This window comes from Rhipicephalus sanguineus, chromosome 2 (assembly GCF_013339695.2).
Source record: "Rhipicephalus sanguineus isolate Rsan-2018 chromosome 2, BIME_Rsan_1.4, whole genome shotgun sequence".
NCBI classification, from domain to species: Eukaryota; Metazoa; Arthropoda; class Arachnida; order Ixodida; family Ixodidae; genus Rhipicephalus; species Rhipicephalus sanguineus.
The window spans coordinates 86265382-86291052 of NC_051177.1; the positions used below are offsets into that span (position 1 = coordinate 86265382).

At 47.9% G+C, this 25671-nt stretch overlaps 1 protein-coding gene across 1 annotated transcript in view; it reads right to left on the bottom strand.

The window, feature by feature from the left end:
• LOC119383286 (elongation of very long chain fatty acids protein 4) overlaps window positions 1–25671 on the bottom strand; it is a 64860-nt gene that overhangs the window by 27011 nt on the left and 12178 nt on the right. Inside the window, exon 2 of the mRNA XM_037651353.2 lies at window positions 21077–21328. The gene's annotated coding sequence lies outside the window, so the exon portion shown is untranslated. The remainder of the gene's footprint in view (window positions 1–21076; window positions 21329–25671) is intronic.

Sequence of the window (25671 nt, forward strand, 5' to 3'; positions counted from 1 at the left end):
CAGCACGAAAAAACGCAACCGGTTTCTTGGACAAAGAAATCCATGAAGCATGATCATAAGCCAAACTGTCTGCTTGAGGATTTCACTGAGCGCGCTATTCTTGAGTCGACAAGGAAAACCATTCGTGGACCATAGCAGTACCTGTCACATTTCTCCTCAGACACGCGTGACTCTTCTGACAGTTTGCCGGCAGCGGGCCTGTCATAGAGAGTAGTAGTGCAGGTTAAATCTTTCTCTTCTTTTTTTATTCAATTGTTTAACGTCCCACACGTTCAGCATAAGCGGCCGTCGTGCCCTTACTGGGTCTTGAAAGGGAAAGCGTAAGGCGCGCCACCTGTCAGCGAAGTTCGGTCCCAACTGAGTGCCGGCGGCATTTTCCCGGTTGGTGCTGTTGCTGCCCAGTCCGCGCCGTACGAGGAAGGAAATACGCCGGTGCGGCGTGTATCCTGTTCCGCCATTCGAGTACGCCTCGGGCCGACCGCACCGGCCTGATAGTGTACTGCGTCGGACAGCGCGTGCGCCGTAGATACGTGTTGCCGCCTGCGCAACGCTTTCAAAACGCCCGGCAATCTTTCTCTTCCGCCGCTTGCGGTGGTCTGCAGAAGAACATCTCCGACAGAGAGTAGATTTTATTAGCCTTCGGCGCATGACACCTCTTCTCGTTTGTCAACCTCTGAAAGGGCACCGGAATTAATGCTGTAGGCGTCATGAAAGGAGTGACTTGAACCGATCAATTAATGAATTTCTGCATGTGGGTACACCTCACTTTTCTTGCATAGTTCTCTAATTATTATTTTTTTAGCTTAAACTCAACGCGGCTCGCTTTCACACCACCTGATATCCATTCCTGCTGGAGCTCTGCCGTCACTGCTAAAGCACAATAGTGGACGACTCGTATATCTAAAATGCAAGTTATTGAAAATTTGTTTCTCCCCTCGGTAGGTAGCTAGCTGCAACGCGGGGATTTTGGTGGAAGGCATATTAGTCACGTCAGAGTATGTTCCGTAATTTCAGCAGTGCCGCAGAAACGTTCTGCACGCAGTGCAATACGGCCATATGTTACGCTATACGGAAGTACACCGTAAAATTTGCAATTGGTACAAAATATGCAGTGTAACTTTGCGTATCTGTAGAAAAGGATCGGGCGGGCAAAACGCATGGACGCTGTCCGTTTTTGTTCGCAGGGTGTATCTGCTTGTTGGCACAGCTGAGCGCAGTATTGTATAGCAACGTGTATCTTCGAAGTTTTGCAACCATACGTCGGGTGTATCAAAATATACTTCGCGCTAGGCGCGCTTGCCGATGTAACGACGAAAGTGTGAATGACAGACATCTACGAAGTCTCTCATATAATCTATTTGACGATATCAGCGTCGCAGGTACTGAAGGATTTCGTGTAGTAAGCGGGCACCTTTATTTTTTGGGCTGTCCAGAACTGGCTCGAAACACCCGTGGTTATTTCGCACTACCAAGCGCAACAAGCGGACACGTGCTCATTCTGATTTTCCTCCATGACCTGACCTCCACAGTCCACTTAACCCTTTACCTCTCCTCCTCCTCCTCTTCGCCCCCACCCCCTCTTCCTCCGTCTTTTACTTCCAAAGGAGGCTACTCGCGAACTCTACCGTACATCATAGCGACGTCATACAAAAACCTGCGCTGACAGGTGCACCGGCTTGGAAAACCCCTCACCGCGAAGTACAGAAACTCGGCTGAGCCATGTGCGTGCTTCCATCATACGGTCTTCCTCTCGGACAAAAGAACTGACCGGCAATCGAGCCCCGCGGTACATCCGCACCGGTTCCTGGTCGTCACGGAGGCCCGCGGCGGCGGGTCGACCACCTCCGTCGTCGGCGGCGGCCTGCCTGACCTCGATTCCTCGGAGACGTGCGGGCGGAGGCCCAAAAATAGGGCCCCGCAGCGGGGAAAGCGACCCACATTCTCTCGACCGGGAGCCCCCTCCTCATCGCTCTCGCTGCCTCCGAAAGCGAGCGGCACTCTTGACAGCATCCGTGCATGGTCAAGGGCATGGCTTCCGCGCCGGGAATGAGGTTCGTGCTTCCGCAACCCCGTCAGCGCGGAGTGGGGGTGGGAACGAGGGGAGGCGGCGGCAACAATACGTCGAGTACACTTGCCCACTACGTTTGAGTGTGCTGCGCTTCACTTTCTACCCAATTTCCTTTTCTTTTTCACAACGAAGAAGCGGTAGTACCTGGCTCCTTTGCACAGGCGACACTTGGGACAATGGCTTCGATAGACGATGACAAGGAGAGACAAACAACTTTGACCTTCGAAGTGATTCGTAGCGTTCGTTCTTGCTACCCAGACGGCGTGAGCCGAGGGTCGAGGAAGTCGAGTCAAACTGCACAACCGGACCAAGCGGGCATTGAGGGAGGCGCACAAAGTGAATATGTCATTGTTGTGACAAAAATGTGGATTCCGGCAGCACACTACAATCTAGGGAAAATGCAGCCGCTAATTCTAGGGCTGCTAAGCTATGCGGTTGTCCGGGGGAGGAAGATAGAGACCCCCCCCCCCTTTTTTTTTTTTTCTTGCCGGGTACAAATTCGGGGAGTGCACTGATTCCTTTCCCGTCATGGACACCGAGCAGGTTACACGTTTGGAACGCCAGCGTCGCTGAAGGACAGGCGGATTACTGCTCCGCACATCCTACAGCTTTCATGTTGAGTGCAACTGCACATATTTTTTTTTTCTTGTTGTTCCGGCAACCTCCCTGCTTTTTTCCTCTATATTTTCTATAAGCAGTGCAACGCAAGCTTCCGCTTGCGCGAACGTAACGTGTAGCAGATCAGCACGTCAGCGTTTTTATGTTTTTAAACTGAAGAAACATCGAGGATGACAGTTATCAGCAGCGAAGCGCCACCTCCTTTTTCATGCATTGCCCGCGTGAAACGAGTCTACATACTTTCGAATAACACAGTGCGTTGACGGGCTATAGTTCGTGCTTGTCCATAGTAACTTTTAGCGCAACTACGTCTTTATTGTGTCGTTTTGTTGAGCTAAAAGTTACCATGCGCTTCATTTAATTTCACTTATATTGTCACGCGTTTGCAACGGTGAAGACTTCGGCAGCCAAGGCGTCAAATAATGACTGATATCTTTATTTGCGAACTCGCAGCGCGATAATATAGCGACCAGCGCAGTCGCCGAAAATCTGATCTGCGTCTCCAACGCGTCCGCTATTTATACACGAGTCACGGTATAGATTCCAGTTCGATTGGGGGTCCTCGCGTACGTTCGAGACCATTCGCGTCGTGCAAGCATTCCGATTAGAACGTTCGATAACATTTGAGAAGGTTCCGACAGTTCCGGTACAACCAGGAGCGGCTTGTACCCTGCGATAACACGCCGGTGAAAACCGGTCATATCGAAAAGGTAAACAAGTGGGCGCGTCAATATATTGTGCTGCTTGGCAAAACATGCGTAATAAGAGAAGAAACAGGAAAAAAAATGGAACTTTCGTACCAGTGGTGCCAAGCCTGAAGGAAGGGCGCAGCTGCGTGGTCTTCCTTGTTTCTTTTTACTTTTTCCTTCCTTGCTTCTTTTTTTTCTGTTTTGCGCAAAGTCTGCCCCATACGTTTACTCAGTTATGACCACGCAGGTTCTTTGACAAGTGCTGCTGATAGGCCACTTCGTGCATCATAATCTTGTACGGTGGTATCAACTTAACTTATTTGACTAAAAGTCACCTGTCCGGCGCCTCTAAGTGCCTCCACGCGGGAAGCGACTCTTTCGGCCCATTAAACAATGGCTAACTGTTTCTCCCGTTCTGGAGTTCTGACGAGTCCATCCCATGTTAATTTGAGGGAGCTGGTAGGCGCGACTTCGGAGGGGGGAAACCCCCACATCCCCAGAGGATGTAATCTTGGGTAGCTAGTTCATTTGGACTACAATTTTCACCGTTTGGATTGAATTCTCCGTTCGTGATAATTGCAGCCTATGAGGACTGGTGAAAGAGTGCGTTTATATGCGGCGTAGAATTGTGGCCTGCGCTCTCGCGAGGTCGTCATGTGGCTGAGGGTAAAGCTTCCGTTCGTTCTTGTGGTAATTCGTGACGTCGTTAAAAGAGATCGGTGCCTCACCCGGGAAAACAGGGCCCGAGGGGCGCACTTCCCGGTTTGTTAGACCTCGGGACGCACGATGCGCCTCCTCATTCCCCGGGTTCCCGGAGTGGGCAGGAACCCACACAAGGTCGACGGTTGCATCGCCCCGGTCTTTTTCTAGGATCCTTGCCGCAGTGACGGCTACGCTTCCTTTAGCGAAATTTGTTATAGCTCGTTTAGAGTCGCGGTAAGACCGTCCGAGCGGAAGCGCTCGTGATGGCCAGCGCATTAGCAGTTTCTTCCGCCTCCAGAGTGGATGGGACTTAAACAGAAGCAGTGTTTAAGATTTGCCTATCTCCGGTCACCGTACACTCACTACGTTCTGTTCTGCTTCATCTACGTACACTGCAGCTTTGCCGTTCTGATACTTGTCCTGCAGGGCCCTAGCTCTGGCAGACCGCCTTCCCTCATGTCTACCTGCCAGCAGAACTTAGTGAAGCTCACAATATTGCACCACAAGCCCGTTTATTCCGCAAGGAGGCGGGTAGGCGAATTTTAGACAATCTGGGGTTGAACCCTTTGATGGAATCAGGGAAGAACACCATTGCAGCAGGCTGTTAGGCATCGTATGGTAGTGAAGCCGATTCCAAAGAACATGTTAGCAGATAATCTTGTATATCTTTAGCGCGACTCAACATGAGCATGAAGCAAAGGGGCATAAGCAAGGAACAAAAAAGACAGGTGACATGACGAGCGCAGAACTATCAACTGATCTTTATGACATGACCCTACTGTAGTACATTAACACGCATCCGGAGAACGGCTGTCGTGTGCTTCTTTTTTATTGGTTTTGTATAAGTTGGGTGGTTTGTTCGGTTTTGTTACTGTTCTTTTGTCACGAATGTTGGGCCACGCTTGTTGTGTCACGTGTGTGCGAACGAGCCATGTAATGTGCAATCGATCGGGTAATGTAATAAAGATCAGTTGGAAGTTTAGCGCTCATCCTGCTGCCTTTCTTTTTCGTTCCTTGCTTATGTCCCTTTCCTTCATGCTCATGATGAGCTAACGATATACGAAGTTTTTAACGACAATGGCGGCCGAAGCCCTTTGATGTTGCATTCGGAGAGCATGTTTAATTCAGGAAAGCCAGGGTGCCCATTGTGAGAAGCACGTCGATCGCTTCATTTTTAGCTGTTTTTTTTTCTTTCATTCGTTGTGAAGCATGTTGTCGTTTGGACTTGTCCAACAAGGGAGGGGTAGGAGGGGCGCTGCGACGCAGCTTTGCTCCCCCCCCCCCCCCCCACGGGGAACCCTGCGCGCGCCTATAATTATGAGGCATGCCGTAGTGGAGGGCTCCGGAAATTTCGACTACCCGCGGGGTTCTTTAACGTGCACTTAAATCTAAGTAGAAGAGCCTCTAGCATCTTCGCCACCATCGAAAATGCGACCGCCGCTGCAGAGATCGAACCCGCGGCCATCGGGTCAGCAGCCGTGCACAGTAACCACTGTTTCACAGCGGCAGCCCATGTCACATTACATAATAATCGTAACTCTGAAGTGATGAATACGCATCTCGGGATATCAGATAATATATAGCGCTTCTTTTTTCGTTCATTCGTCTACTTCGTTATATAGTTATTCAGCACGTCCGCTAGTCGCATATACACAATACGAAAGATTCGCTTTTTAAGCCGTGTCCCATTGTGTTTAGTTCGTCAATGTAGAAATGTCCAGTTGATTTAATAGCAGCGAACAAAGGCCCCAATATAGTTTTCTTTTTGCCAAAAAAAAACTACGCAAGTGATAGAAAAGGCAGCTGGTGAATTCTTCGCAGACAGCCTCAATAAAGTAACTGCTTCAGATTTTAAAAAAATGCTACATCGGTATGTTACAAGGACATGGTAGCCCTCTGAACCTGAAAGAATAGAGCAGTTTCCAAGCCATGCCTCGCCGCCTGCTCACCCAAGCGTTGAAGGACGCCTTATGAAGGACTCATATGCGCCACATGTGTGCTACACACCTGCTACGCCTAACACATTATATCGCGCTCACCTGCACGTATCTGTATACATGTACGTTGCCTAAAGAGTTGAATTGTTATCTCGCTACAACGTCACTAGCATTCTGTACACGCAAGGACTACGGGCCTTTGTGAACGCCTATGACTGTTGTACAGTGCCACCGCCACATACGTGTCAGCTCATTTATTGATAATTTCCTTTTTTCTCGTTGCCCCCCCCCCCCTCTCTCTCTCTGTCTCTTCCAGCTTTCCACTCCCCTTCCCTTTCCCCCGGCGTAGGGTAGCCAACCGGACTGCTGTCTGGTTAACCTCCCTGCCTTCTCCCTTTTGTGTTCCTTCCAAGACTGTCTCCAAGAGCAAACGCTGAGATCGCCGATCAAGAGCAAGATAAACAAATTTTATCCGAGAATTTTTTTCGCTTTTCATACGCTGTGGTAGTCTAGTGGTTATGATCCTCGACTGCTGACCCGAAGGTCGCGGGATCGAATTCCAGCCGCGGCGGCCGCATTTTCGATGGAGGTGAAAATGCTTGAGGCCCGTATACTTAGATTTAAGTGCACGTTAAAGAGCCTCAGTTGGTCGAAATTTCCGGAGCCCTCCACTATGGCGTCCCTGATAATTGTATCGGGGTTTTGGGTCGTAGAACCCTTATAATTATTATGTAATGAACGTAGAACCCTTAGAATGATAAAATAACATAATAATTATTATGTTATTTCAGTTTGCTTCGCCCAGACTGGAGTATCATAAAAATTTACACACCTACACACACAGCGCGAAAGCAAGTGGGCATGCGCGCAGCGCTCAGGCCGTCAGCGCAAGGCAAAACGTTGCCCTCGCAGCGCTAACCAACCGCAAATATGACCGAAAGGTAGAGCATCCGGTTTGTATGCGGGAGGAACTCAGAATGAAGAAGTGAACCCTTGCGCCGCCGGTAGCCACGCTTTTTTTCTCATGAGTAGAGATGTAATCCGGCGTGGTGCTCGGAAGGAGACAGTGTACAGACCGCGAGGTCCCGGACGCCCCTCGTTTCCCTGCCTGAGGTTTCCTCTCCGACCGCGTATGTATATAGGTGTCCGCGCAAACACGACACAATTACGACGCCCATTGCCTTCACCAAAACTAAAAACCACTAATAAACCCTATTTAGCGGAGCTTGAGGTTCGTCCACTTGCCCTGAGAAGCGGTTTATTGGCGGTGCGTGCCTGTGGTGACTCTATAAATAAAGACAGCGAGTTAGGGCAGAGCACCGTCCAGAAAGATGCCAGCGGCCAGCAGCGCGAGGCGAGCGAGCCGAGCAAAACCCAGCATGCCGAACGTTGCCGATGCTGCTGACCGGAGACGCGTCTTCTTCACAATTCGCCCCCGCCGAAAAAGATCCATCCTGGCGACCTAAGAGTCTGGAGGCAGAGGGCTGTGGTATGGCTTGAGACGGGCCACGTGGACGAGGTCACGTCCACGCCGGCGCATGTCGTCAGATGGGGAAACTGGCTCAATGAGAAAATTCACCGGTGAGGTTTGCTCCAAAACGCGTTAAGGGCCCTCGTACTTTGGGACGAGTTTTGAGGAAAGCCCAGGAGTCTGATAGGGAACAGCCAGCCGTACAAGAGATCCAGGGGAATAGCTGGAACTTCGAAGTGAGTCGGCGTTGTTTTCCTTCTGGCGCTGTTGCTCTTGGGATGTAAAGGTGCGCGCGAGTTGGCGGCACTGCTCCGCTTGTCGGGCAGCTTCGGACACCGGTGGTCATTCGGAAGCGTCAGGACGATATGGAATAAGAGTGTCTATGTTGTGCGAAGGTTCGCGTCCATACAGGAGGTAAAAAGGTGAGAATCCCGTGGTAGCCTGTGTCGCGGTGTTGTAGGCGAACGTTACGAATGGAAGAACGCTGTCCCAGTTACCATGATCAGATGTCACGTGCATCGCGAGCATGTCACCGAGGGTACGGTTGAATCGTTCTGTGAGCCCGTTAGTCTGCGGGTGGTAGGCCGTGGTCCTTCGATGAACAACGCGGTATTGGGAAAGCAGAGCTTCGACGACTTCTGAGAGGAAGGCTCGACCGCTGTCACTGAGGAGCTCCCGAGGTGTGCCATGTCGAAGGATAAATCGGAGTAGGACGAAAGACTCCATACGTCCCGTGCTGTAGCATTTGGCAGAACAGCAGTTTCGTCGTAGCGTGTCGAATTGTCCACAGCGACTATCATCCACCGATTGCCATCCGGTGTCATCGGAAGTGGCCCGTAGAGATCAATGCCGACGCCGTCGAAGGGCTTGACAGGGCACGGAAGCGGCTCCAAGGCTCCAGACGCGCGTAAAGGCGGTGATTTGCGACGCTGACAGTCAGGGCAGCACTGAACAAATTTTCGTACAAAATTGTACATTCCGCGCCAGTAACAGCGATGGCGAATACGTTTGCATATTTTGAAAACTACGGCATGGCCACATTGTGGATCGTCGTGGAAGGAGGCACATATTTGTGATCTTAAGCTGCGAAGAATGACCAAGGGCTATCTACGACCTTCGGGAGCGTAGTTGCGTCGATGCAGCAGCCGATCACGAATGGCGCAGTGGGCAGCTTGACGACGGAGAGATCGGAATAGAGGAATGGTCGATGATCCAGAAAGGTAGCGGAAAGTAGAAGCGATCCACGGGTCACGGCGCCATTCAGTCGCAATGGAGTCAATGTCGAGAGACGAGACTGAGTGCCTGCAGTTCAAGGGCTTCACGGCCCTTGTTCTTGCGGCCAAGCAGACAGCACGCCGATCGCGCCTCTGAAAAAGAGCTTATCAAAAATCAAATGTAAAGCAGCTCTCTGCAGTGCAGTGACTGGCGACAGTCAGCTGCAATCGCCAAAGGACTCAAGGTACAGTTGCAGCAGAAAAAAATATTAGCACAGGTGACTGACGACGGGAACGCCGAAATCGTGAGACGCAGCAATTACGTTACCGAACATGCCAATAGCAAGCGCCAGGCACAATCCAGGTTTCAACGCGAGAAGGCCGGCAGAAAGCAGCGCATCCTGAAGGTCAAATTTTGAACGCTAGTCGCGATTTTTGTTGCTCCGCTCATCGGTCACTTGTGCTAATCTTTTCACGGTGGACCTGTACGTGCAAGACACTGCCAGCCTTGAGTGCCAGCGAGCACGTATTCCTGATGTCGAACTCAAAAAGAGCGATACAAGCGTGATATCACCACGAGGGGCGTTTGTTACTTTTAAATGCGAAGCACTTCTTAGCGAACTTCTGCGACTTTGAGCGTATCTATCTATCTATCTATCTATCTATCTATCTATCTATCTATCTATCTATCTATCTATCTATCTATCTATCTATCTATCTATCTATCTATCTATCTATCTATCTATCTATCTAGCCGCCTACGACTTTGTGCTCTCCTGGCTGTTTCGTTAATCGGACGTATACCAAAATTGCTGTGTCATAACATTGCCTTATTACGAACATAAATGCCAGGTCATATCATGAAAAACATGACACGCATGTCATGAACAGCATGATTTACATTCCACGGCCTTTGGGCTCCCTGGCCGTTCCGTTAATCGGATGATACCAAAATTGGTGTGTCATAACATGGCCTTATCACGAACATAAATGACAGGTCATATCATGAAAATCATGACACGCATGTCATGAACAGCATAATTTACATTCCACGGCCTTTGGGCTCTTGCGGCTGTTCCGTTAATCTCATATATACCAAAATTGGTACGGCATGACAAGAGTTCATGACGAACATAATGACAGGTCCTAACATGCAAATCATGAAGCGCATGTCATGTGCAGCATGATTTACATGACATGGTCTCGGGGCGCTCGCGGCCGTTTAAATGAAGGGATACATACGAAAACTGATATGACGAGACCTTTCTGTATGACGAACATAACTGACACGTGGTAACATGAAAATCATGATATGCATGTCATGTATGACATGATTTACATGCCACGCTCATGGCGCACTCGCGGCCGTTTCGCTAGATTGATATACACCAAAATTGGTATTGTGCGATGTGACTTTATGAAGAACATGAATAACAGGTGGTAGCACGAAAACCATGACATCCATGACATGTATGTCATTATTTACATGCCACGCTCATGGTGCATTCGCGTCCGTTTCGCTTGCGTGATATACACAAAAATTGGTGTTACGCGACACGACTGTATGACGAACGTAAGTGAGACGTGGTAACATGAAAATCATGACATGCAAGTCATCTACGACCTGATTTACATGCCACGCTCATGGCGCACTCGCGGCCGTTTCGCTAGATTGATATACACCAAAATTGGTATTGTGCGATGTGACTTTATGAAGAACATGAATAACAGGTGGTAAGATGAAAACCATGATATGCATGTCATGTATGTCATGATTTACATGCCACGCTCATGGTGCATTCGCGTCCGTTTCGCTTGTGTGATATACACCAAAATTGGTGTTACGCGACACGACTTTACGACGAACGTAAGTGAGACGTGGTAACATAAAAATCATGACACGCAAGTCATGTACGACCAGCTGATTTACATGCCACGCTCATGATGCGCTAGCGGCAGTTTCAGTAGATTGATATACACCAAAATTTGTATTGCACGATGTGACTGTATGAAGAACGTGAATGACAGTTGGTAAGATGAAAACCATGACATGCATGTCATGTATGTCATGGTTTAATTGCCACGCTCATGATGCATTCGCGGCCGCTTCGCTAGCTCGATGTACACCAAAATTGCTGTTGCGCGAAGCGACTGTACGACGACGGTAAATGAGACGTGGTAACATGAAAATCATGACATGCATGACATGCACGACATGATTTACATGTCATGCTCATGACGCACTCGTGCCGTTTCGCTTGCTTGACACACCAAAATTGGTATTGCGCGACGCGACTGCATGACGAGCGTAAATGAGAGGTGGTAACATGGAAATCATGACATGCATGAAATGTACGTCACGATTTACACGCCATGCTCATGGCGCACTCGTGGCCGTTTCGCTAGATTGATATGCACCAAAATTGGTATTGCGCGATGTGACTGTATGAAGAACATGAATAACAGGTGGTAACATGAAAACTATGACATGCATGCCATTGTATGTCATGATTTACATGCCGCGCTCATTGTGCATTCCCGGCCGTTTCGCTAGCTTGGTATACACCAAAATTGGTATTGCACGACACCACTGTATGACGAACGTAAATGAAAGGTGGTAACATGATAATCATGACATGCATGAAATGTACGTCACGATTTACACGCCATGCTCATGGCGCACTCGTGGCCGTTTCGCTAGATTGATATGCACCAAAATTGGTATTGCGCGATGTGACTGTATGAAGAACATGAATAACAGGTGGTAACATGAAAACTATGACATGCATGCCATGTATGTCATGACTTACATGCCACGCTCATGGTGCATTCGCGGCCGTTTCGATAGCTTGATATAGACCAAAACTGGTATTGCGCGATGTGACTGTATGATGAACATTAGTGACAGGTGGTAACATGAAAAACCATAATATTCATGTCATGTATGGCATGATTTACATGCTCTACTCATGGTGCACTCGCGGCCAATTTGCTCCTTTGATATACACCAAAATTGGTATTGCGCGATGTGACTGTATGACGAACTAAATTAGAGGTCTTAACATGCGAATCATGTTATGCATGTCATGTACGGTATGATTTACATGCCACTGTCATGGTGCGCTTCCGACCGTTTTGTTAACGTGATATACACCAAAATTGGTATGGCATGACACGAGTGCGTGATGCAGGTCATGCATTTATATACCAGAATATGCGTTTCATTGGCATGGTGTACACAAGATTGTGCATGCATGCGTGCATGGCAAACATGCCATATATGGTGGACTAGATGCCATGGCATGAATGATTTCATTTGGCTCAAAGACAAACAAGGCGATGTATGCAGCTCTTTGCTGGCTGCTTCGCATTACATCGATTGCCACAGTGCGTGGGATCTGCCTAATTTTTTTAATTCGTGGCAGCTTTCACTAAACTATCCCTGTTACCATGTTATCGCGATTGATGTATCAGAACATTCTTGAACGCTGTTGTCACTTACATAGCAAGACGGGCAACATGATAATTAGATTTTAAAGCGTCGCGATGACTGACGTTTACGAATGACGGATCCAGCGGTACGTTTTTATTCAAAACTGCAGGCTGTAGTTATTAGTCGAGAAAACCATACCAATATGTTACTTTAAAATATAAAAATTATTTGAATAGATTACCGGTCGGCGCTCGACCGTTGATCATGCTATAGTCGGATGCAACTTTAGAAGTCCGCGGCATTTCTTCCTCAAAGGCGGATGAGCACAAGCCTGCACCAATGGGCGCACATTCCAGACTGAATTTGTGAGCCGGACGGCCGGTGACCCCGCCTTCAGAGAACATTGCCGAGAGCATGAGCGGGACTATTTCTTTAGTCGCGGAGGCGATCAGCTGCCGCGCTTCGGTCGTCTGGGCGGGGCCTCTCCCGACTTAAGTTGTACCCGACGATAATGTTCTGTAATCGAGACACAAAGTTAGCCCAATAAACAGTTCTGTTATCACCATTCATTATTTCGGACAGTGTTCTGTCTACGAGGATCACTACACCGTGGGGCAGCATAGAGATGCTAAGATAATACACTGAACTTTATGTTTCAAAGGTCTTGAACCTTACGTGTGGCGTTGACAATTTAACATTTCAGCATTTATCGCCTTGTCGGTCTGTAAGGGATAGCGGACACCCCCATGCTAACAACTCTCACTTGTACAAGGAATACTTGCTACAGCTTGCCGGACAATACACAATAGCTCCTGCCGAACGCCGTGACGTCCTTATCTTGGGCAAGTCGGCCTCGCTCGAATCTGGGCTGTTGGGATTGTGCAACGTTGCATAAGTCCTCCTGGTTCTCCAAATAGCACCTTTGTGTGGCCTATGCAAATATTCTTTTCCCTTTTGCTAAACGGTAAATAAAAACAGCATGACGATCATAATAATTGATAGCACTACCGAACGCATGCGTAACCCGTCATGTAGAATTCTACGAACTTTTACCTCTGAAACGATGTTTATATCGTGGTCCACAAAAACTTTCTTTCAAAGTTTGCCTACACGGTTTCCGGGATAATGATCCCATTACTGAGTTTCCCCTGCATCGAATGGTTTAATTAACTAATTTCTGGAGTCTTACTAGCCAGAACCATGATATGATTATGAGGCACACCGCGCTTTATGTTTTCAGGTAATTTCGACCACATTGACGTCGCGCAGTACATGGGCCTCTAGCATTTCGCCACCATCGAAATGCGACCGTCGCGGCAGGGATTGAACCTGCGTCTTTCTGGTTGGCAGCCGAGCACTGTAACCACTGAACCTTCGCGGAAGCCTTGAATGGCGATTCCTCATCTTGTGAACATGAGGGTTATTAATTGCCCGAGAGTAATAATGGGCGCTGCGGTGTTGTTGCATGCATGGGAATGCGGGAAATGTGCAGGCCTCGAATTCGCGTCTCTCTATAAGAGCTATAGGGCACTTTCGAAGACGTGAATGGCTAGCATTCTTTCTTTTACAGTGACTAAGTATTAAACTCAAGAACACTTACTGATTAAAATTTAAGTACTCACGCCGGGTTGTGCATGCGGTTACATTAAACGTAAACGTACTGGCGAGTTGTTGAACTCGAAGGCAAGTCGAAGAGGACTGCGTCACTGTGCGTTGATTGCTATTTATTTATTCATTTAGTTAATTATTTAAAATTATTGCGGATTCTCATAAGTCCATTCAGGGGTAAACATGCAGGCAAACACCGACATAAAGAAAACAATTTAACACATACACTTCATAGCTAGTACAGATCGAAATAATTCATCAATTTCATAAATACTTCAATATTACTACTCCCAGCAACGCTGTTATTGAAGTGGATTAGGTGTTTTACGCTCCTATCAAATTTGTTTTGCTTACTGGTTGTATAGGATACGTGAGTATAAGCATTAGGCAATGGTTCCTATTGAAGATATGGTCCTAAAGAGTTTTAATATGCGTTGTGCCCACATTTTAGGTCAAGCTGCGTTCGAAAGTAGCCGGGCCATCTATGTCCTTGCCTTCCCATGGCGACACGAATCCCGTTATAAAACTCGCATGAACGGTGCCGTCAAATTTTTGTGTCTGGAAACATGGCAAGAATAAACGCTTATGGAACTGCTTTTACCTTAAAGACCTATAGAGTATGGTCACAGGCGTGCGCAGTGTTCCCGGTTAGGACGGGAGGGGGAGTTTCATCGCAGACCCCTCCCCCTCCCCCCCGCTTGTTTGTTTCTTTTTGAAGAAACTGGGAGGCGTGCACGAAACGAGTTCACTGTTTTGTGTAAGAACAATGGGCGGTATCGTGATGTTAGAAAACGAAGCGGACAAGAGGAACGCCACAGTGAGCTTGTGAGATCAAACGTGTTGCTTCGGATAAATTTGATAGAGAACTTTCTGTAGCGCATGCTGTAAACACAACCAATGGACTGCAGTCTGTGACCTAGGAACATTAAATCTATTACGGAGATGTGCATAAAAACGTGGACGACAAGAGAAACATGTGAAATGGTGAGCGAAGTGTTCTTTCCGTCGTCTGCATTTTTAAGCACATCACTGTCTATAGTTTCGGAATTCACGGCCAGGGGTTCTATGAAGGATGACGCGAATTTGGCGAAACTCGGGATTTTTTCGAGCTCTGGCGAAACCCCCTTTTGAACGAGCTAACAGTACGAAAAGGTCAAATCCATCCCTCAGTGCGTGCTGCGTTCCATTGGTTACAATGAAACGCGATGTCGCGTCAGAGGCGATCGACAAAGTTGGGTGGTGTCTTCAAACCAGAGGCATCTTCTTTCATTTGTTTGTCGTTCCGCTGAGTGCAGAAATGCGCCCATGCAAGAAAAGTGTCAGAAACTTTTACTGACGATACTTTTTAGAGGTATACGGGTTGTTTAAATTCATTTTCAAGCGCTTAATGTCTGCACTAAGTGTCCTTTAGAATAATCAGCACCGTGGCCTCTAAAATTATTTCCGGCTGAGCGCTTTACGGCACCGCGGCCGGAGCTAATCGCCGAGGCCACGTGTAGAATCATCATGGTCGGCCCATACATTATAGCGCGTTGCTCAGCCGGCGCGCGCCCTCTTCGGCCTCTTCTTCATCGTCGCTCGCCCCTCAAGCAAGTGCGCCCGGCAGATTATCCAATTGGCTGGGCGGTATACCTAGCTAATTAACTCTTTTATGCACAGAACTGCGTTTTTGGCAGGAAACAGAGTTTCATGCAAAAACGGTGAATTCTTTTTGAGAAAATAATTTTCTCACAAGCAAAAAAAAAAATTCGACAGATCCCACGTACCGTGAGAATCGATGTTATGCGAAGCATGCGCGTGATGGTGACTGGCGTAATTCTTCACATTGAGCGAAACGTTAGGGAATGGAGCTAGACAAATGTAGAAGTAGTATACGCACACTTATATGTTGAAGAGTATATGTATTATATAACCAGTTGCTTACTGTTGCGTAACGATGCCAACACTGGTGTTACCAACACCAGACGCGGTAAGCTGATATGTAGTGCTTATATTCTTCTATACTGGATAGCGCGAATCCGAACAGGACAACGAAGGAACAGAGATGCACAGGACAGCCGTTACTCGCAACTAAGCTTCATTCAAGAAAGCTTCCCTATATATACACACAGCCGAGTGGCACGCGCAGGCGCACTGCACGTACATTACAGTCACAGTTACAGTTGTTACGCTTATACTTGTCCGTTATGACGGACACGCACGCACGTTTTACGAACTCGTGTGTATGTGTAGAAGGGGTTCTTGACAGTTCTTGAACAAGGTCATCATCACCGTGATCAGTGAGCACCAGCAGCTGGACCGGACTTGTTAATCGGATACGTTTGTGATCGCGGCTACGGTGGGTCTAAGTGTAGTGAAGTGCGAGGTATAGCACAGCTGGTGGAAATCCTGGGTGCCTCTTACGATGAAATGATCTATGATGCCTCCTCTCCTGGACGTGGCAGCGAGGTTTCTTGATGCCCTGTCCACATTCAAGCCGTCTTTCATGCAGTATAAAGACCAGGCGTTGTTGGGTCTTGATAAATCAATGCTGAAGTCACTGGTAATGATGGGAGGCCTGGTTCTCTGGGCAGATTTATTGTAGGAAGCATTGACCCCGGTTTTTGCGTAATCAACGTGGTCCACGTTGCGGACCACGTGAACGAGTGCATGGTAGTTGAGCGTCTTCCAGGAGTGTTATGTCTTCAGCTTCCTCACTTTTCTTGCGTCCGGCGCGGGGTGTAGCGGTTACGGTGCTCGGCTGCTGACCCGAAGGCCGTGGGTTCGATCCCGGCCGCGGCGGTCGCATTTCGATGGAGGCAAAATGATAGATGCGCGTGTACTGTGCGATCCCAGGTGCACGTTAAAGAATACCAGATGGTAAAAATTTCCGGAGCCCTTTGCTACGGCGTCTCTCATAATAATATCGTGGTTTTGGGACACAAAACCCCAACAACTATTAATATTATCACTTTCCTTGCATATCAATGTGTGTGTTCGGGGTTACTGTGTTGGTTGAGACTTTGTATCACCTGTGGCACATACCCGCATAACATGAACTCTGGTATGCGGGTATGTGACACACGTGACTGAGAGAAAGGGTTTCATGACGTACGCGACAGGTATTTTGCGTTATTTATGTCATTACCAGTTAATGGTGTTCGTCATACACTGATCCCCTGCTGCAACAATTTTGGTATATTACAGGCTATGGAGACGGCCAGGAGAGCGCCCAGACGTAGGCGGCTAGATAGATACGTAGATAGAAACGCCCAAAGTGCCTGAGGTTCGCTAAGAAATGCTTCGCATTTAAAAATTGGCACCTTTAGTTAAAAAGATATGAGGTGGTCACCTGAGGTGACCACCATGCAGTAAGGGTCTACCAGTCCGTTTCGGTTGAAGGCTGCAAAACAGTGCTTTTTTCCCTCCAGGAGCACGGGGACATTGTATATACCACACATCCACCTCAATCTTGAAGGCTCATTAAAGGATTTCGCAGAACTTCTCCTCCAAGCACCAATAAAAAAATAATATAATACCAGCCTTTTAAGACGCTTCATGCACGGTGGTCACTCCACGTGACCACCAACTTCACGGACACAGCGCTCTGTACTGACAGAGTACAGCTCTTAATTTCTGTATTCCTTGGTATTAGCTACTTATACATGCTACTTTTGCTACTATTAGCTACTTATGCATGCAGCAATAAATAACAAGAATAAAGCAACAAAGTACAATAAACAATAAGCACAGGCGCACGACATGGACGACTTCAGGTCGCGCACGGCTCCGCTGAGAGTTCGTAATGCCGTCAGGGACCGAAGTATCGTCGGAGAAGTTTCTCACTAAGTCCCCGTCGGCGTATTGGCGTCCATACCCAGCACCTCCGCCAGATGTCACGTGGTCGTGACGTTGACGAAGGCAACAGTCAGCACGTCAGAGATGAAACTCTTTATTTGGCCGAACTTGTGGCCGGGAAACTGAAAAGCAATACACTGATAGCGGCGAACAGAGCGTCGACCGTCGATCAACTGACAAGCGGTGAAGCGCGTTGGCATTTATACATGTGCTGTCGAATATTCCAACGTTATCGCTGGTTGTCGCGCAAGTTCTAGAATAAGCTCGAGTGTTCGCGTCTTGCGCGCAATCTTAACAAAACGATCTACAATAATCGCGAAGCATCTCGAACAATGAGGCGCGGTTTGCTTAGCGTTGCTGACAGTCTTTGTGGGCGAAAACCGAGTACAGTAAAAGTGATAATAAGAAACGCACGTGGCAATATCATCACGTGGCTGCGATGTCTCGCATTCTATTTCACCGCGCTCACGACGTACGACTCACAGCCATGAAGCAAGCGCCCCTGGTGGCATTTGCGGTGAGAAATGTTTCTATTGACTTGTTTCTTGAGACGTTGTTTCTACCGATTCGTTACTGCAGAAAATTCTTCAGACGTGTAATGTAAGTGGCAGTAACCTGTCCATTTATTTATCTGTAAACTCGAGGGAAGTGAAACGACCTGCATGAGAGTGCTGCGTATGCGCCCTTCTTGCCTTCGAAAGTGGAAATGTTCACGCTACCGGTGGAACGAAATAAATTGCCCTAAAGAGGACTGATACTTAGTGATTGTAAAATAAAGAATGCTTGCCAGGCGCGTGAGTCCTCGAAAAAAAGCTTCCTATCTCTTCCCAAACATTGATTCCTTTACATTCACTTAGTCAGAGCTGTCCCTTCATTGTTTAAGGTGCAGGGTTATGGGCGGCAGAGGACCCCTGGTGTTGCATTCCAAGAAATCGTTACTGCTCATCTTTACCCCCGGAAAACCGGGGTCCAAAGGCAGCTAGGCCGTTGTGAGGAGCACGTCGTTCTTCATTTTCATTGTTGCATCCATTGCGAAGGTTGATTTCTTTCCGCACGCCTATGGTTCTGGCGTTGTTGATCTGAAAGTACTCCGTAGTTCACTTGTTCAGGGAAAAAAAAAGTTGCCCGTGGGTCCATCAGCTTGGTTCAGGCGAACGCCAACATCACATAACTCACTCACACAAGAAAAAAGAAAGAAGGAAAAGCCCGTTCATGATGGTGTCTGCTGCTGCTACCGTTGTGGCCACAAGGCGTGGCTCGAACCTAGGAGGGGTATTGGCCACATAGAACGTGATGAAAACTTGCACCAGAAGAACAAATGAAAGAAACAATGAACCCGTATTCATTAGGATAATATATGGATAAAATCATTTTCATTGAATACGTACCATATAAAAAGCGCACCGACCGGTATCTTTGGTTCCTTTCAGATCCTTTAGTTTCTTATCGCAGCTATTATATTAGAAATGCATAATGATGATTATGTTAGCAAAAATTATCGAGTGTCTCTCTCTCGTTACAAAAAAAGAAGCCACAGTCACACCGAAAGGGAGGAGCAATTAATGCGATAGCAGCAAATTGGAATAAGGCTAGCACCTGACTCTTTTAGGATCTGATCCGGTGTAACTCTGGAAAAAGCTGGCGTAAGGAAACGTGGCCACTGCAGCTAGCGAAACGACGTTCGTGCAGTCAATCGCTTCAACGCGAAGTAAGCGCTGAAAGCACAGCATGTACTGAGGTAGAGCTGTCTGCTAATCTCCATCGAGAAAGCGCGCGCCGCGACGGCGCCTGTTTGATCAAAGTTCGCAGTTCCTTCTGAAGCGACGCAAGCTCCCCCCCTCCTCCCTGCCTCCCTGCATGGCGGTCGGCGCGCTTCATCTCTGTTTGAGCCGTGACCGGAGGCAGCCCTGGCGCGCTTTCACTCGCACATGGAAGATACGATGCACTGGGTGATGTTATCGATTTTGAATTTATACAGAACATGGCGGCGACGGCAGAGATGCCCGTCGAGTGTCATATAATTGTTGTCGCGATAAAAGAACGTAGGTGAGGTGCGACATAAAAAGAGAATAACTATGAAAGTAAAAATGTAGATGAGCGTGTACATTGTACATAGGCCGGCAGAAGAGATTAGGCCTTCATAATGACAGGATTCCCTTTTTCCGATTTTATTCTTTTCTTATCAACCACCGTATACGGTCAGGAGATCTTGGAGGAATAGCATTGGAACATGCTACATACTACACATTTACATACTGCACAAAAAGAGTCGCCCAGGCGAAGAATTCGCCGGCCAGGTCTGTCAGTCTAACCCCCCCCCCCCCCCCCCCGCTGTAGTAACATCATCACGACCACCGCTACCATTGGAACAGTACAGCGTCGTCGCATTATCCCGCGCCCAGTTTTGGCATCTAGCTACAAGGGGGAACGATTCCTTTTTAAGAACCCCTTACGTCTCAAAGTCGAGTATCAATGTGTAGGGTTCGTGTTTCCGAACAGTCAGAGCATTACACTACATGGTACCGCCGCTTGAGGCGAACAGGAAAGTTTGCGCCTGACCGATAAGGAAGATATAGCAGGAGGGAAGGAACCGCGTAACAAGGGGAAGTATGCATGACCGGTGGGCGCGCAATTGCTTTTTTGGGAGAGAGTGCTCGACCGGCTGTGTTCGTACTTTTGTCCTGTGTGGTGCCGGAAGCAAAAGTAGAGGCACTGATTATTGAGAACCACTTGCACGAGACAGGTGGCCGTAAGCATTCTCGTTGTTCTTTGGTAGCGGTGGAGCTCTTTGCGCTGACTACTCTATATTGCTGCTGTCGCATATATATGTTTTGGCATTGGGGTGACGCATAACCATTAGATCTACACGTCACATGTCATGTATGTCTGTTTTTAGACTATATCTTTATTTGTTTTCCCGAAACGGTTTGACTGTTGAAGTGAGAAGGACATTGGGACTAATCACTGCAATACGGCAAATGCAACACCAGGTTGCAATAAGCGTTAAAAAGGATCCTGGAAGCCAAAGCGGTAGAGTATAAAGAATCCACGCACTATACCGATCATCGTTATTCACTATGAAGCACTCTGCCGGTGAACCGTGTAATGAATATAGCACCAGATTTTTCATATCTTTCCCACGTTACGTGGAAGTGCACAGCCAAAGTCGGAAAACTACATTCTAAATTATTAGGCGAAAACCTAAACACGGAGGCGTGGGCCGCCATTTTCGTCCAGCTGACCTGGAGGGCCCGAAAGGCCTGCTAGGCTAGGATCGGTGCGCGGCAAGCGCAACTGGAGTCCCGGACTAGCACCCATTCCGACTCCTAAAACGCTCAACTAATCAATATTTCAACTACTACTACTGGCGCTCTTATTCCTATGGCGCGAAGCGTGCGGCTGGACCTAAGTCCAAAAGGTCGAAACGAAACGAAGTGCGCAGGCGTGGAGTCACGTGCACCACACGGTAGTTCCGAAGAAGAGCGCTCGCGTCTCTCACCTGTGCTGCTGGTGCTGCTCCTTGGTGTTGGTGGTCGTCGCTGGATACGACGGTGTTGTGCGGCGGCCGCCGTCCTGCAGAGTCGGAAAGGAAGACGTGCCCCGCCGCCGGTCGACTAGCAGCGGCAGTTGCCGCGCAGACTTTCACTGTTGACGGGCGAGGAGGAGCACGGAACCACCTCCGGCCGCCGTCGTCCTCTCCCGGCGTGGTGGTATCCTCGCCGTCTTCCTGGTGACCCAGATGGTCCTCCTTCTGCGAGGAGATTATACCGCACAGAGCCGATCCCACTCAGCGGCCGCACGTACGGACGCCCGGGAGGAACATCCTGCCAAAAAATATACCTAACGCACGACGGGGCTGCCTTCTTCCACCACCGGTTGGATAAGTTGCGTGCAGTGACACGCCACCTTTGATTGGTGCACAGTAGGGGAAGGGGATCATAGGTGCGCGCACGAGGGGGGGGGGGGGGGGCTCTAATCAACTGAAGGGGGGTGCCAATTCTGCCCCCTACCTTAGCTCAGTCGGACCTTTCACGTCATTTTCTTTAATGCGCAGGGTTATGTCACTTTTTAATGCGCAATGCGGGTTACGTTTCTTTTTTCACGATAATAGCAAACAAGGACCCCTGATGTTGCATTCAAAGATGTGTTTTCTTCCCATCTTTACCCTCGAAAGCAGGGAACCAATGGCAGGCCTTTGTAAGAAGCTAGTCATCGCTTCAACTCGACCAACGGACGATTAAACTTGCCCCCCCCCCCTCTCCCTTCCCCTAATGGAGAACCCTGCATACGCCTATGGAAGGGACTGATTGCCGACCAAGACTGTCAGTCCTTGTTTTTCTGCACTCAAATCTAGAGGGTACAATACTCTTCGGCAGGTAAAAAATCAACAGCTCGAGGGGTGAAAAACAAAGACAAACAAAGCGACAAGGCCTGCTCAATGCTTATTTCTTCAGCAGTGCTGTTTTTTTTTTTTGTTCTCATCTCTTGCTGGAGCTGTTAAATTGTTGCCCTGAGTTAACAACTCGTCTAAGTCCGCAGTTTAATTTACTGCATTGATTCCGAAGGATAGCTGCCCATTAAGTCATATTTATGCAGTAATTAATGCGGGAGCACCGATTAGCTGTTGCCTTTCAGGTCAGCGAGCCGCGCTTTGGATGGAGTACTGAAACGTACATTTTTAGGATTGGTCGGATCTAAGTCGGTGCTTAGTGGACAATTACCGCGTCGCTTCTTTGCGAGCTAGCTATTCGCTTATCCGTTGCATTATATCAACGGCGCTTCCCGGAGGAGTTTCTTTCCTTCCCATCGGTGAACCAATAAGTACCTCTGGCTCATCTTTGGCAGAAGCTAATGACAGTCGTTTGAAACATGGATAACGCAACGTCCGGAAAGATAACGAGGTGCCTTACAGTAGACTCATGACACAAGCGGAGCTAAAAGAACCAATTGATTCCTTCTCTTACACTGCGCACTCATTAACATGTACACCGAGCATCCTAACTGAGCATGCTTTAAGATTGAGAAAGAAACACTGTGACGTGAACACTGCGCATTTGAGTATAGCAACGGAGACACAACGTATTCACATCTATACCTTGTGTAGCCTGACGCTTGCAGACGAGGACAAATCGCAGTTGAAGCTCTACTGTGATGGAACTTCTTACCACTCTATTTTGAAAGATGTTTATGTCATCTATCCAGCATCTCGTCCTTCGTTTACTGCGCAACTCTGCTTCGATACGGAAAGCCACATTGCGCAGCGTTCAGTTCTTCTAAGCCGAGATAGAACTGTTTTTCCTCCAACGTTAACATGGCCTGAAGAGAAGGCCGGTTACGAGCTGCATCGGCGACACGGATGTGAACAGGGCGCACAGTTTGGTTGTGGGTGTTTTGCGGCAGAATGCGTCAGAAGCACGAGGACACAAGCGAGGTGATGCGGTCACCACTGTCCTGACTTAGACAAATTAAGCAAAGCCAATGAAGAAATTAAATTTTAAAAAGAAACTGAAGTGACACACGACAAAGGGATGACACACGGACAATAGAGTAAATTTACTATTTCGCGAGGGTTCCTTGCAGAAAGGAGGATATCAGGATTCTTCTGTGGGTCTACTAAGATAACCACTTTCGCGGCCCTTAAACAACTTCAATATTCACGAAAAACATGTTTTGCCTTATTTATTATTAAATTTAGTACTTTGGAAACAACCTTATATACCGAGCAGTGTCGTACTTCGTCTGACAGCGAACTTTTTACTTTCAAACTGCCGTAGCACTCGCAAAAACTGTGATCGCCATTCTCACGTCATATTTGGTTCTGACAGCTTCGCCACTGTATGGCTTCGTCCACAAACCGTTCGCGGCAGCGTGATTCGCGTCGTTTGTCAGGGTTTGGACCGTCTTAGCTCGACGTGCTTTATTGCCCATTCTGACCAGCGTGTCTTGGCAAAACTGCCATCCTAACAACGCTGTACGTATGGTGCAGGTACGCACAGCGATCATCCCGGTACGTTACGCGAAGAAAGAGCCAGCTGTATGAAAAGCTGTTCTTGTTCCACTTAAGATTGTGTCTGACCAAGACGACTGCATGCTTTTTGAGTCTAAGAGACGCACGTTAAAAAAAAAAGTAATGTAGCAGTCCCGCAGTGTTTGAACAAGTGAAATGTGAGCGATGAAGACTGTGTGATCGCTCGCTTTTAACGTCTCTATTGGTGTGACAAGACTAAAGCTTGTTCACCCTTTATTTTTGACATTGTAATGACCAAATACACCGCATAGGAAATAATTTGTTAATTTCAGTCTTAAAAAAGAGCGCCATGTTTTTTGCTGTGTGATTTACCGAAAACGCACATGTAGAGCTGACTGCACCGTATTGTGTGCCAACGGCTAAACGCCTTCTCGCAAAAGGTTCTTCAAGGTAACGAAAAGTCCTTTTCTCAAAATACACTTTAGTTCGTCGTCACTCAGAGGTGTGCTTCGAACTTAAGGCGCACATGGTCATTACTATATCATAACCTCTGTACGCGAATTTCGGAGCAGACTCGCAATCGCGACTGTTTGTCGGGGGGGTTGCATGATGTCTCTCTGGTCAAAGTATTTTTATCAATCAACTAGACATCAATTCAACACGATCTCAACGGCCTGCCTGCCCTGCATCCATACATAGAAGCGACCGCAGCTAGAAGAAACTTCATACACTACTTGTGTGTTACATTCAAGAAGCTTCTCCACGCGCTTTACGTAACGCCTGTCAGAGTCTTTTTTGTTTTTAGTTTGGCGTATATTTCTTCACGCACAAGCCGGCATATCGGCTACATACATTCTTAAATCTCGAGTGTAGACTCACGTCATACCAACGTGCGGCTCCCTTCTTGCTTTCCGGCTATGCTTTGAGTGACATGCATTACTTACAGTATGACACTAAGAGAAGGCGATAAATGAAACGGCAAAAAGGGATTGAACATATAAGTCGTTTGAGATTCAGAAACAGGATGGAGAGAAATAGCTGCACAGTGGGTGCGAGAAAAGAAAGGTACTGAAACGTTGTTCTTGGAACTTCTGGCGTGGCTTAAGATTGGTATTAACCGAGATGTGCGGCATAGACAGATTTTGCGAATCTCGTTTATTTCAACGTGTACGGCGTTTATCAATCGCGCGAATATATCTTCGTTCTGAAATGAATGGACAAATCTGCACTGATTGGATTCATGAGAGCATAAGCGGGAGCAGAGTGAATGAACTCGTAATAGCCGAATAATTTTGTATTAACACCTAGTTAAGCGATGTATGCTTGTGTGTATTTGTCTATCACGCATAAACCAGACGCTGGAATGACTGCCCATTTTGACGAGAATAACTATACAGATTCCACTGAAGAAGCGTATGTGAGATTATGTGCTTTTTCAAAGACGCGTAGCAGTACTTGGTGGAACAATATTCGTGGACAGCGCTCCAAGTGCATCTATAGGTCTGTGCATGCGACTTGCATAGCTAATAAATAATAATAATTGTTGGGGCTTTACGTCCCAAAACCACGATATGATTATGAGGGACGCCGTAGTGGATGTCTCCGGAAATTTCGACCACCTTGGGTTGTCTAACGTGCACCTATACAAATCAAAGCACACGGGCGTCTAGCATTTTGCCTCCATCAAAATGCGGCCGCCGCGGCCGGGGTTTCGATCCCGCGACCTTCGGGTCAGCAGTAAAGCACCATACACGCTATACAACCGCTTCGGGTGACTCGTACAATTGAGAACATCGCTTCGACGAGGCCGAGGATCTCAGCAAATTGGCTGTTACGTTGCACACTTAAAAAAAAAAAAGGAAAGCACAAAAAGGAACAACACTCCGAACCATCGTGCGCTCTTTACCGCCTCTCTCCTGACTTATTTCTTGCCCAGCAGCGAGACGGATAACCGGGATAAGAATAGCTCTTTCTTCCTCTTCCGTTCTCGCCATGGATTTGTTTCTTTTCCGTGCCCTTCCGTTAACCGGTGAATAGTCAAGTCAAGAGCTCGTTGCGTTACCACTGGCACCTATCGAGGAGCGCGGCCGCTGTCAAGCGACGAACACCCCTGCCCGTGACCCCCA